Source organism: Lissotriton vulgaris, chromosome 3_1 (assembly GCF_964263255.1).
Source record: "Lissotriton vulgaris chromosome 3_1, aLisVul1.2, whole genome shotgun sequence".
In the NCBI taxonomy this organism is placed as follows: domain Eukaryota; kingdom Metazoa; phylum Chordata; class Amphibia; order Caudata; family Salamandridae; genus Lissotriton; species Lissotriton vulgaris.
The window spans coordinates 129643703-129657981 of record NC_141689.1 but is presented as its reverse complement, the minus strand read 5'-3'; positions in this window follow the sequence as shown (position 1 = coordinate 129657981).

Here is a 14279-nt window from a genome sequence, read left to right as displayed (position 1 = left end):
ATTAGGAAAAGTATGCGTTGTTAAACAAATTATGTTTGTGTTCTCCTGGTTGTTGTCTGCCCAGAAATTTGATGTGTATTTTTATATTATGTATGACTTTTCTTTTTTTCTGTTGTTTGTGTTTTTATGGTTATTTCATATGTACCGAATAAATCCTCATGAATTGAATTGAATTAATTGTAATTTTAAAAGAAAGTGTTTAAATAGTTTGTATGTATAATGTGTTTGTTTCGTAATAGAGTGACATATTTTAAAGATTTATTTAAATAATATTATATATATTTTACAGATATTGTTCTTCATCATCATTTAAATAAACTTATCATGGCTAGAAAAACAGAAAAGAGGAAACAACTGCAAAAGGACTCCTATTTGAAGAAATCTCTACAGCAAGAATTAGATGGAAAACAAAATGTGGGCCAAATGGAAAAGTCTTGCGGTAAGAGAACAAAATAATTTAGTAAAAAATGTCAAAGGCTATAAACAGTGTGCACATTGAGGAAAGTACATAGAATGCCTAAAAAAAAGAATAATAGGAAAAGAAATGTAAATAAAAGGAAATCATATTCAAAAGACACAATGTATTATAAAAGGTGGAAAAGTCAGTATGAAGAAATTAGAAAGAAGATGTTTTACAATAGAGTTGTCTTTAATTTGTTGAAAGATGTGAAGAAGTTCAAAAGAAGAGCACCATTTTATGAAAAGAAGAAAAATATTGAAACTACTATTATTGAGAAGGCTTTTGAATTAAAAGGGAAATTATTAATTTTAGTTTTAAACAGAATTCGATCCCTAGATAAGCCAATACATTTTATAAAGGCCAAAAGTAAGAAGAAAAGAGTAATTAACAGAACTAATTTTTGTGATATTTATTGGGGTGAATAGATACACAGTTCAATGTCAGAGCTTTTTTTTAATGAAGAGAGTTATTTTCAGACCAATACTTTATTGCTTGCAATTGATACCAGTGGTCGAGCTTATGAGGTTAGAAATTGTTGTCCAATTGAGAAAGAGAAGATGGTTCCTAGAAATGTAGAAGAACTGATTGCTGATGAAGTTCTAAGGAGATGTCCTAAAGCCCCAGTGTATACTTGGGATTGTAGTTGTATTTGTAGTATACAACAGGAATCTAATGATATTTTACGAAATTTCTTACAAGAGTATAGAGTTAAAATACTGATTTGCAGGGTCATTATCTGGCTTGTCTTTCTAGGAAAGTATGTCAAAGTGTTTTTCATCATTTTAGAATGTTAGCAGTACATCATTCTCAAATGCAGAAGTTAGTCAGAAGATTGTATTACTCAAAAAGTCCAGCAATAATTTTAAATGAGTTGAACAGTGCTCTTTTCCTTGGGTCAGTATCAGATGTAAAAAAGGTTAATGATGAAATAGAGTTTTGTTACTTTGGTGCTGAAAAAGAGAGTCCAGAATGTGAGACAGTATTAGAAGTAGATGTTGAAGAGAATGTGAAATATACTACTACAAAAAATGTTGAAGAACAAATTATAAAGTTTGGTATCAGTATTCTGATTCAATGTGTGCACCCCTTTCAGGCTATTGTTCGTATGGAGCCTAAAAGAGGTAAATTGACACCTACAGCTTTACAGAGAGGATTAAAAGGAAGAGTTGTATATTTACCTCTAGATTTAAAGAAAAATATTGAAACTATTGGTGTAGAGAATGTAGAAAGTAAACCACTTGGTATTCTAGTTAATGGTGTTCCTGCTGTCAACTACTAGCACTCTGAGAACCTAGTCACTGTCTATGCACTTGGAGAATGAGTCAGGCATTCAGACAGACAGTAGTACAGTCAAATGTGCACAATGTAAGCTGTCTCCTACCCCCTTGCAGACTACTGAGTCAGTCCTGCAAACGTCCAGGGTATTGTCATGCTTGTCTGGAATAACACTGTGAGTCTGTATGTACTTCTACAATTATCCTGACAGAGGCATGTCCTTTTCTAATCTCTCTGCTGACATATAAGCGCTTATAAACGTATCCTGCTGTCAACTACTAGCACTCTGAGAACCTAGTCACTGTCTATACACTTGTAGAATGACTCAGGCATTGAGATAAGCAGTGGTATAGTCAAATGTGCACAATGTATGCAGTCCACTACCCCCTTGCAGACTACAGAGTCAGTCATGCAATAGTCCAGGGTATAGTAATGCTAGTCTGGAAACACACAGTGAGGCTGTGTGTACTCCTACAATCATCCTGACAGAGGCATTCCCTTTTCTAATCTCTCTGCTGACACATAAGTGCTCATAAATATATCCTGCTGTCAACTACTAGTACTGTAGGAACCCAGTCACTGTCTATGCACTTGGAGAATGATTCAGGCATTCATACAAGCAGTGGTACAGTCAAATGTACACAATGTATGCAGTCCCCTTACCCCTTGCAGACTACTGAATCAGTCCTGCAAAAGTCCAGGGAATTTTCATGCTTGTCTGGAATTACACTGTGAGTCTGTGTCCACTCCTACAATCATCCTGACAGAAGCATGTCCTTATCCAATCTCTCTGCTGAAACATAAGCGCTTATCAAGTTTTCTTGCTGTAAACTAGTTGCACTCTGAGAACCCAGTCAACTGTGGTACAGTCAAATGTGCACAATGTATGTGGTTCACTATCCCCTTGCAAACTACTGAGTCAGTCCTTCAAAAGTCCAGGGTATAGTCATGCTTGTCTGGAATCACACTGTGAGTCTGTGTGTACTCCTACAATCATCCTGACAGAGGCATGTCCTTTTCTAATCTATCTGCTGACACATAAGTGCTTTTAAAAGTATCCTGCTGTCTACTACAGGTACTGTATCAACTCAGTCACTGCCTATGCACTTGGTGAATGAGTCAGGCATTCAGAAAAGCAGTGTTAAAGTCAAATGTGCTCAATGTATCCAGTCCCCTAACCCCTTGGAGATTACTGAATAAGTCCTGCAAAAGTCCTGGGAATAGTGATGCTTGTCTGGAATTACACTGTGAGTCTGTGTCCACTCCAACAATCATCCTGACAGAAGCATGTCCTTATCTAATTTCTCAGCTGAAACATAAGCGATTATAAACGTATCCTGCTGTAAACTACTAGCACTCTGAGTACTAAGCATGGGTGAATTTTGCAAATCTGGCTTTCGCAAATTTGCGTGTTTGTGTAATCCGCAAAATCCACGAATTCTCGCGAATTTTATTTTTTTTGTGTTCGCAATGGTTTCTGCCTGTTCACGCGGGTTTTGTACCAGTTCGCAATTGTGAACTTACTTGTCGGCTCGCAACGGTCGCGACTATATTGTTTCTCTGTCTGGTTCATCATCACAGGTTCCCAGCACCCTCTGTTTCACCACTGCCACCCTCTGTTTCACCCATGACACCCTCTTGTACATCAATGCCACCCTCTGGTTCATCATCACTGTAGATTATGGGGGGGGGGAAAGCAAGCACACCTGCCCCAACTGACATGAATTAATTTGGGGTTGGTTTATTAATGTGTCACTGTTTTAAAATTCCAGTCTGGCACCTGCTTCCTTATCTAGTGCAATTTTTTTTCCAGAACCTTTGTGGCCTACTTGTAGCTATTCTATGAGCCTGCTGTGAGGGTCAGAGCAGGGTCATACAATTGTTGCAACTAGCAACTGAACTCTGCAGGGGCCCCAGTCAGGTAGCACTACAGGGAATGCTTACTAATGATGAGTTTGAACTTTTGCACCTGCTGAGTGCTTTCAGTTTTGCAAAACTAGTTTTTCTGCAACTTCGCGGGATTCGCGGGGTGCGAACTTGTGCGAGATCGAATTCGAAAGCCGCAAATTTGTGCGAATATGCGATTTGTTTTTTGTGGCGTGTTAGTTCGCAAGGTTTTGTGCGTTTTAGCGAGCCGCTTGTAGCGCAACGGCCCGAAGTTACCCTCACGGTTGTTCACGGGCGTGGCCATCTTGTTTGCATGACGTATTTCCTTTTCTGGGCGCAATGTGTAATCTCGCAAAGTGTGCGGCTCGCTAGGACAATTTCGTGTGTGTTCGCGAGGAAAATCTTGCGCGAACTTACCCACGCGGTCGTGAACGGGCACGGCCATCTTGTTTCTCATTCATTGCTATGGTTCTGGGCATGCTTTTTCTATCCTTTCTGAATCTCTGCCATCCTTTCCTTGTTTGAAGTTTTTTTAAATCTATTTTACTTATTATCTATCCCTCTATTTATCAAGCTTTTGCTATTTTTGTGTTTTCTGCTACTTTTAGTTAATTTTAAACTCTTTTCTTTTCTTCTTTCCTATTCTATTTCTTATTTATTATTTACCTTCCTTTCTGCCCAGACCATGGTAAAGGGAGCCGGGAAGCACCCTGAGAAGGGGAAAGGTCCTGCACCCCGTGCCCGGCTCCTGTGCGGGCGTTTGAGGGGGGAGCAGGTCGTAGCCCGGGAGATCTTCAGCCCGGAGGAGGTGGCCGCACTAGTTTTTTATGTTCAGCGCCGCCTCCCCAGGACCATCATGGCAGGCTGCATGATCGCTAGCGGGTACGGGATCCAGGAGCGCCGGGAGCGGTGGGAGAAGGTGTGCCGGGCCATGTACCACCACCCTCGGGTCCGGCGCACCTACAACCAGGCCACCCACCACTGGACGGATGTCCTGGACCGGGAACGCGATCTGCTCGGCCTTGAGATCCCCGGGCTTGGTGAGTAGTAGTAGCTATTTCTTTACTACTCTGTTTTCTCCTGCTCTGTGTGTTATTATATTGCAAATTTTTGTTTTTTACCAAGAGCAATAATGCTGCTGATTACATTGTAGGTAAATTATATTTCAAAATCTTCTGTGCATTTCAGGTGTACTGCTCTCCTGCTCAGTAGTGTTGCTACTATGCTTATTTGTTTTCGATTTTGTGTTCATTTCATTGGCCTGTGAAATTATGTATGAGTGTAGTTTAAAGAACTGCGTAATGCTAGACACTAAGGGTCAGATTTTTAATTACCGCGCTTCCCTGCAAAGTAGCAGGGATGCGCCAGTAATTGTGCGCCACGCCACCACCACCCATGGTGCGCCGTATTTACAATGCGGCGCACCATGGGCCCAAAACGTCACCAAAGCATTACGCATCTGTGCCGTAAAGGCGGCGCTTTGCAGGAGTTGCGTCGCAACAATGGCGCAGCTCCATCAATGCTCTGGGGTGCCCTATCTCCCCAATGCTGCATCAAGCTGTACGTCTGCTTCAAGCAGGCGCAGGGTTTGAGTCACGCATCATTGTCCTCAAAGTGACTGATTGAAATCTTGTAGATTTCCCTCAGCCACATTTGGGATGCGTTCCTGCGCAGGAGCGCCCTCCCTTGCGCCGGAACGCCCCCTGATGGTGTAGGGCTTTACAACGTGATGCATCTCCCATATGCGTCACGTTGATAATATACGCCGCACCATGGCGCCTCTTTTGTTCTGCCGCTGCGTCACAAAAGTCACGCAACAATGGAGCAAAAGAGCCGCAAGGGGCTTCTAAATCAGCCCCTACAGACTCAAATCCAGTCCTTCCTTTGTACACATGGAGATAAGAATAAATAGTGGTGGTGGATTGATAGTTTGAGTATTTTAATGACTGGTTAATGTAGTAGGAAACTTTTTAGTGTTATCGCTGATCTGCAATCACGATGGACTTTGTCTGTCACTTCGCGTGCTGCGGACTGCTGCCTGCCAGTCCTAGGCGAACCTTTTTAGTACTTTGTTTAGTGAGTTACATTAGAACTTTCCAAGTCGACGGTCCGCAAATCAAGCAATACTAATAACGTATTAGACCACATGAGATTGGTCAATATATCCCGTGGAATAGTTGTCTATTTGCTATTTCGCCAAAATATTTTGTTATTATTCTTTTGAAATGTTTGATTTGGTTGACAAATATCATCCATGTTTTCTGGTCTTTCTTTCTTTCATGTTGTACATCAGCTCCCCCCAGGGGCAAGAGAACACAGGAGGAGGAGGCTGCTGTTCAACAGGATGCAGGCCAGGATCGGGCAGGCGAGGGCTCCTTTGCTGGCCCCGGTAATTTTTAATTTTAATATAGATTACCTATTTTTTCCTAGCGTTCCTCATTCGATTTTTTCTACATCGTCTTTGATCTTCTTGTAGAGTGTATCTAAATTCTTATCCTGCCTCGACTATGACTCCCTGTGGTATTACTAGATTATTCTTATTAGTCTGTCTTTGTAGCTAACTAAGATTGCACATTTGGCAAATCCATTGGACTCCCATTCTAGTCAGCAATAGCTCTATGCACTGAGTGCAGTCCTCTGGGATTGTCCATAAAGTCTTCTAAATGTTTATGCTTTGACAATTGCCAACAATAAAAAGGTGAATGACCACCAAGAAAGAATAAGATACAACTTTACTTTTGGTTTGGATAGGAGGACAATCCATTCTACTACTGTTGCAGGGACAAATCTGCACAAACAGAACTATGGACACTAAATAATGCATTGCTTAGCTTATCAATTATAATAGGCGCTGTTAGACTTTCCACATACCTCAGTGATAACTGACTTTGTAGTTGAACCCCCAATCTCCTTACTGACTAGATAGTGTGGCAGAGTCATTTAGCTCCCAAAGTCACAGATGATTGATCCCCAATGATGATTATCCAACGCAGGACAAGAGTACAGAGTCAGAGTCAAGAAGTGTCAGAGGCACGGACTCATGCTTGCAAAAATTGAAAAACCTTTAGCTCAGCCACTCTAGTCTGGAGGACCAAAAACCACAGAGTCTATTTAAGTTTAAAAGCTTTATTAAAAGTAAATACATTTATTAAAATCAAGTTTGTCATAAAACTAAACATTCAACTGAAAATGGAAAAGGGCTTAGTGCTGATGATTAATTGGACACATTTCTTGTGGTCGAGCCGAGCTCTCACCTGGTTTGAACTTGATCCTGCTCGTGTTCTTAGAAGTCAAGCTTCTGTCTGTTAGGAGAAAAAGTGGTGCGTGTTAAAAATAAAAAGCAAGCATTCATCAGTTGTGCCAAAAAGTGCAGCAAGACAACAGCCTTCCCTGGAAAAAGGGACATTTTTACTTTAGAGTAGACAGTCACAAATTATTACATTGTTTTCTGTTTTTTTTCACATTTCTTTATTCCTAGACCAAATATTATATAGTAGTGAGTGGTGTATTCTAACATTCTAAAATGTACTTTGTAGGTGGAACATCTGGTGGCGGGGCCAGCGCGGAGGTGGTGGTGGTGGATGAGGGGAACACTTCTTGGGAGGATGCGGTGCAAGTGCCGGACGACACCATTGTGCCTGTGAGGGTTCACACGGTGATGGCGGGCAGAGGTAAGCTATACATTCCTTACTTTTTGAGATTGAAGACTGCAGATTGTGCTTTCTGCACGGGTGTATTATAAATCAACCAGGTAGTCGCCTCCTCTAAATGTACTTCGACTTAGCTGTGAATTTTTGGGCGAGAAGAATCCCAATCAGATCTGAGATGAACTTGATGGATGGGATGAACGAAAAGTGAAAGAAGGGTGTAAGTAAGTGTGGAAGGACGAGAAATGTAATGATGACTGGCAAAGAAGAATGAAATGTGTTTGCTTGGTCCCTGAGGTGGCTGGGAAGGAAAAAATATGGTATGGTGCATGGCTGGGTGAATGATGAAGCAAGAATGGGTGGAAGGAGAACAGCCTGGGTGTGTGAAACAGAAACTGTATGTGTGCATATACTTTGAATGGATGGATGCCTGGATCATGGTACTATCTGACTCTTAGATAGCATATGTGTATCTAGAGAGAGTAGACGGTCACTAGATGAACTAAGTGTTACTTTGAAGAGCATGTAACACTGCACCCGCACGTCCGTTCCAGTGTAGGAAAGGCAAGGAAAAGAAGTTGTAATTTTGTCCAAATACTACCATGAATAGTAGCAGTAGTTTGTATTGCAACTGCAAGCACAGGATATATCCGGTTATTACGGTGGACACTCCCCACCTCTCTTAATAAGTTTAGTTTAGTAGTAGTACGTCATTCATGTGTGGGTGTATCACTGTTCACTCAATAAAAGCTAAGCACCTAAAGTAATCCCATATGTAATCAAATACATCCCATGTGAAGTGATAGATAATCAGATTATTTAGCTTCTTCATTTTCCTTTTCTAGTACTCATTTGCACTGTAGGGTGAAAGTTAAATTAATTAAGCAGTAGCCCTTTTAACAGAGTATTCTCAGTACCACCCGTAATAGAAAAGTAAGAGCTTCACCACCTGCATGTACTGGGCCGGTACAGTAATGCAAGTCTGTCTCACTCATCATGGTGTGCGTCTGTTTTTCTCGGGTGCAAGTTCACTGCGCTGGCATTATGCCAGCTTGCATAAGATAACGTACCAATTTTCCTAAACAAGCTGCATCCTCCTCCGTGCCCCCACGGGCTGCCAGCCAGTGCAGTGCTCCAGCGGTACGGAGCCGGGCTACCAAAGCCAACCGCCACCGCCGAGCAGCAAAGACAGCAGCTGCCCCCCACAGGAGTTGCAAGGCACGCCAGCACCGCTTATGCCTCAGAGTGTCCTACCTGGAGCAGGAGGTCCTAACGTATAACACCTTGGTGGAGGGCCTCCGCTCCGACCATGCCATCCTCCGCAAGGAGTATGATGCCCTGGCCGCTAAAGTGAACAGCATCCTGCCGTAGTGTCCCTTACCCCTTTTTTAGAGACTTTTAGGGGGTGGGAATTGGGTTGTTTTTGGGACTTTTGAAGGACAATCGTTGGGGTTAGGGAGGGTCTTGCGGCAGATTATTTTGTTAGGGCTACACAAATATACTTTTTGAAACTTTATCTGAGCATACCTGTTTTTTACTGCTTTTGAGTCTGGTGGGTGGGGGTTTAACAGTAAGTTTGTTTTCCTGAAACTTAAGTCTGTGTCATTTTCTTCCTTTAAGTGTAAATGGCTAAATGTTTTTAACACTAAGTGCCTCTCACAGAGTAAGTGAATTCAAGAGTCCTAGGACTTTAGTAGTACTACCGTCAATCTCTCGTCTCTCCTAATACTCCATTATACTACCTCCCACCAAATGCTTATCTTACTTGTAATTTGTGTTTGAAAGTAGGGCTAGGCCCAGGGCTGGCTCCACGGGAAATGGCGATTAAGGTTGGCAATCCTGGGCGGAAGAAATGTCCTCATTGCGGTGGTACTAGTGGTGTGACACAGTGGCAGTTGCATGCCTATGGAAAAAAAGAAAATAAAACCTGCTTTGTCGTTACTGGAGCATTACAACGGTACGATAGAGAATATAGCAGGTGACAGTCCACTAGAACAGTGCCACAATGTAGCCTAACAAATGGAAAGGGGCGACCATTCGGTCCCCCCGAAAGTATGGCGGAGTACCACGATCCCCCCGGGAAGCCATCTTGGGCGGGAGGCGAGTCTCGGCTGGTATGCCCGAAGCAGGCAAGGGCGGGTTTATGCCCGCCCTGAAGACGGATAAAAGGAGCAACAAGCCAAGAAAGCATCCTCTTGTTCCTTTGCTCTGAAGCTGCACCTCCTCGCTGCACGTGAGCTCGAGACGGAACGAAGAGCCAATTTTGAGCGTGGTAATCTTTCTTTTTGTATTACAGATACTCTGTCGGAGAATGCCTAAGAATTCGGAAAGCGAATGACTACCGACCAGATGCTGTGGATACTCATGAAAGAAGTAACCGATTTGAAGAAGCAGGTGGCGGATAGAGACGGAGAAGGGGGACCGAAACGTCCTTTGGCGGGAGCAGCTCCGGGAGGAAAAGGCAAAAGGCCCAGAAGGGGAGCAGCTGGGGGGGACATCCCGGTTCCCTGTGCCCCACTCGAAGAGCCAACTCCGGTACCGGCAGAGGGGAATCCGATTCCCGTGGTGGTCACCCCCGTGTCCGGGGAGGATATGCCGCCCGAGCTGGCAGCACAATTAGCAGCGTGGTTGGGGAAAGATAGCGAGGGCGCCACGGCTGACGACGCACGGGTATTGATGAAGCAACTGCGTGAAACGAGGGAGGCGGCGAAGGCATCATCGCCAGTTATCACGCCGGCTGCGGCAGTAGAAAAGCCAACAGGAACAGGTCCAGCCGCAGATACAGCTTCCGGTTCAGGTAAGCGGCCATTGCCGATTGCAAGGGATGAGTCTGCACCTTCACGAAGGGAAAAGTTGGGTAAACATGTCCCTCTGGCTATTAAGGAGAAGATATGGGCAAATGAGTATATAAACATCTTCTTGTTGCTTACTGATCATTATGAGATGGAGCATGTTAAGAGCCAAAAGGAGCTCATGCATCCGAGTGTTTGGCGCGCAAAGATGGCCGCCTTTAAAGTTGATGAAAACATTGGCACTTGGGGGAAGGCGTGGGGAATTTTTACCTCCATCATGGGCGAACGTAGACCCGAGTTGCTGTCCGAATTGCCGATCTATCAGACACGGATCATGGAATATTCCGTATCATATGGGGGCAATCAGTGGTTCTGTTACGATAATATTTTTAGAAAAGCAAAGGAGCACGATAAAAACTTAACTTGGGATTGTTACGATTCTGTTTCATGGTCAAAAATGGAGAGTACTGGTATGTTAAAAGTGCCATTAGTAGGGAGTAGCGGGGGTGAATCCTCCCGCCAATATGCCGGGACCCCCTTTCGATCAGGTACAGGTCACGAATACAACTCAAGGCCGAACGGCAACACAGGTAAAAGGGGGATTTGTTGGAATTTCAACAGAGGTAAATGTACGAGGCCACAGGGGTCATGTAAATTCCGTCACGAATGTGGAGGGTGTGGGCAGCCATCCCATCCGGAGTCCATGTGCAGAGCCAAAACGGGTGATAACGGGGGGAGAGGAGGCGCCAAACAGGTCTGAAATAGTCTGAGGGGCGCCTTTACCTACTCCGGTTGATACCATGGCAATGATTCCTTGGCTCAGCGAATACCCGGATCACGCTTCCGCTGGGGTGTTGAGGAACGGGTTTTCATATGGTTTCCGCATCCCAGTGGGGGAGTTTCGGGGTGTAAGAAAATGTAAAAATCAAATATCGGTCTTGCAACATACGACCGTAGTACAGGAAAAGATTAGGAAGGAGGTTACTCGAGGTCGAGTCGCCGGTCCATTTGACGAGCCACCGTGTGCTAACTTTGTTTGTTCTCCTTTGGGGGTGGTCCCTAAGAAGGACCCGGGTGAGTTCCGACTGATACATAATTTATCAGCCCCACGTGGTCTGTCCGTAAATGATGCAATAGACCCGGATGTGTGTTCGGTGCGGTACGCATCTTTCGATGAGGCCGTGGCCATGTTGAATCGCCTAGGGCCCGGGGCGCTGATGGCAAAGTCAGATATTGAGTCAGCGTTCCGGTTGCTCCCGGTACACCCAGACGATCAGCGTCTCCTTGGTTTCATGTTTCAGGGTCAGTATTACATGGATAGATGTATGCCAATGGGTTGCTCTATTTCTTGTGCATATTTTGAACAGTTCAGTTGCTTTTTGCAATGGGTCTTCACAAAGAAGACGGGTTTACAGCATGTCATGCATTATCTCGATGATTTTTTGTTTCTGGGGGCGGCCGGGTGTCTGGAATGTGGACAGGCTTTGAAAGAATTTTGTACTTTAATGAAGCATTTCGGTGTGCCATTGGCACCAGGTAAGACTGTGGGTCCCTCGACTTGCCTCGAGTTCCTGGGGATCGAACTCGACTCTGGGGAAGGTTGTTTTAGATTACCTAAAGAGAAGGTGATAAGATTCCGGGCTTCCCTGGAAGCTTGTATTAGCGAGTCCAAGGTCAGGCTGCACCAGTTGCAACAATTGGTGGGACAGCTGAATTTTTCCCTGAGGGTCATGCCGATGGCCCGCCCCTTTTCCCGCTCGATCGCTCAGGCCATGGTCGGCCTGAAGGAGGGTCATCATCGCACAAGGTTATCGGCAGAGGTTCGTCAGGACATGCGCATTTGGTTGGCATTTCTGGCGGATTTCAATGGTCGAATTGTCTGGAACAAACCGGCGGTGTCCTCCGAGGAGCTGGGGCTGTGGACAGATTCGGCAGGGAGCACTGGTTTTGGTGCCATATTCGGCACACGATGGTCGGCTCAAAAATGGCCGTTATGGTGGCGTGAGTGTGGGCTGACAAGTAACATTGCCTTTCTTGAACTTTTTCCCATTCTGGTGGCCCTGAAAACTTGGCCTGAGGGGTTCAGGGATCACTCTGTGGTGTTTTGGTCTGATAACATGACCGTGGTTGAGTGTATCAATAGCCAGGCAGCACGATGCAAATGGATTCTGAGATTGCTCAAAGAAATTGTGTTATTGTGTATGCAATTGAACGTGCTATTTAAGGCAAAACATGTGCCAGGGGTAATGAATAAAGCGGCTGATGCGCTTTCTCGTTTTCGTATGCAGGCCTTCTGGGGTTTTCTGCCCACAGCGGACCCGGTGGCGGCACCCTTTCCCGAAGCTCTCTGGTCTCTCGGTGCCCCGAACTACAGAACCTCGTGGGAGAGAGTTTAGCACCCAGGACGAGGAAGGCATATGAAGGGGCGTTCCGATCCTATTGGGCCTTTGTGGGGGCTGCTAGGGGAGAGCTTTGGGGCCAGGAAGAACTAGTAGTAGATTTTCTGCTGTCGTTACATCAGGCGGGCAAATCAGTGGCTACGGCCCAGAGGCATCGGGCCGCCATTTCCTTTATGGCAAGGGCCCATGGGATTCAGGACCCGACCGCGTCTTTCGTTGTGCAGAAAGCGCTACGTGGGTGGCAACGCCTTGAGGGTCGCAAAGTAGATGCAAGGCGCCCGATAGGTCTGGATAGGTTAGCTCTGTTGTTATCTGTACTCCCTGCAACATGTTCATCCCTGTATGAAACAAGGTTATTCCGAGCCGCTTTTGTGCTAGCATTCCGGTCAGGTCAGGGGAGAGACCATGACTGTCTCGATTGTCAGGTCCAAGACCGATCAGGGTGCGATGGGGGACTGCATAATCATACAAAGGATTCCCGGGTCTCCCATGTGCCCGGTGAGTTGCGTGGAGGAATATTTAGCGCAAAGGGTGGCATCATGGGGGGGGACCTTGTTGAGACACGCTGACGCCACCCCACTGACGAGGTTTCAGTTTCAGCGGGTGCTTGCGATGTCGATTTCTGCCGCGGGCTTGAACCCCGGCGAGTTTGGGACTCATTCCTTTTGGATAGGGGCTGCTAAAGAGGCTACAGCCAGGGGTCTGAATGTCGAACAAGTTAAACGTGTGGGGCGTTGGTCCTCGAATTGTTATAAAAGGTATGTGCGGTTGCACATGTTGTGAAGCTGTAATGATGTACTCACGCTTCTTGTTTTTGTTTGGTTTTCAGTTGCGCAAGCCTACGAGGCGGGGCGGACTGTGCAGTCGACCCAACACCGGGCCAGCGGTCAGACATCACCGGCTGTGAAAAAGGAGGTGTGGGTCGTGGGCCACTCATACGTGGAGGCGTGCCGCGGACGTATTCAAAGCAGGTGACATGATTCACGTGGCTGGGGAATACGGGTACAGTGTGTCCTTCTACGGAAAGGGCGGGCTCTGTATTGACCAGTTTCGATCATTTTTCGAGGTCACCGCCGTCTATAGTCATAGTACATCTTGGGGGCAACGATTTGGTGACCACTGGTAGACGACTTCTTCTGGAGGCAATGCTTTCCACTGTAAGTTGGTTAGCGAGGAGAGTTCCAGGGTGCACAATTGCATGGTCCCATATGATCCCACGGAAAGTGTGGCGGGGGGCTCTTTCGGTTTCTGCTCTGAATCATTCAGTGAGGAAAATTAATAATAAAGTGAGTAGATTGTTCCGTTCAAGTACACTGCATTCTATTTCGCATGGTTGTATTAAAGGGGACAGTATGTATTTGGGGGATGGTGTTCATTTGTCCCGGGTGGGAAACGAGTTACTCATAGGAGATCTGATAGCTTGGCTAAGGACTTTATGACATGACCTTTAGGCAGGAGTGTTGTGGGGGGTCTGGATAGCCGGTCAACTATCCGGCCTGTGGCGGTAAGGTCATGATCGGTGAGCAGTAATTGGAAGATCCCTAGGGGTGGGCGTCACCCATTACGGATGGGAGCGCTCGAGGGAGGTGGCCATTGGCCCCTCAACGGGGAGGCGGTCCCTTCTAAGGATGGGCCGCCGAAAGGAAAGGAAAGGCGGTCAAGGCCCCTTCCTGGGTAGGAGGGGCTACAGCCCCCTCCTGGGGAATTTCCCGGGGCCAGGACATCTGCGACGGCAGATGTGGTAAGTTGTGTGGGGTTTGGGAGGGGGTCTACGCTACCTTCTAGATACCTCACACGAGTCCTCGGACGACCTTTAAAT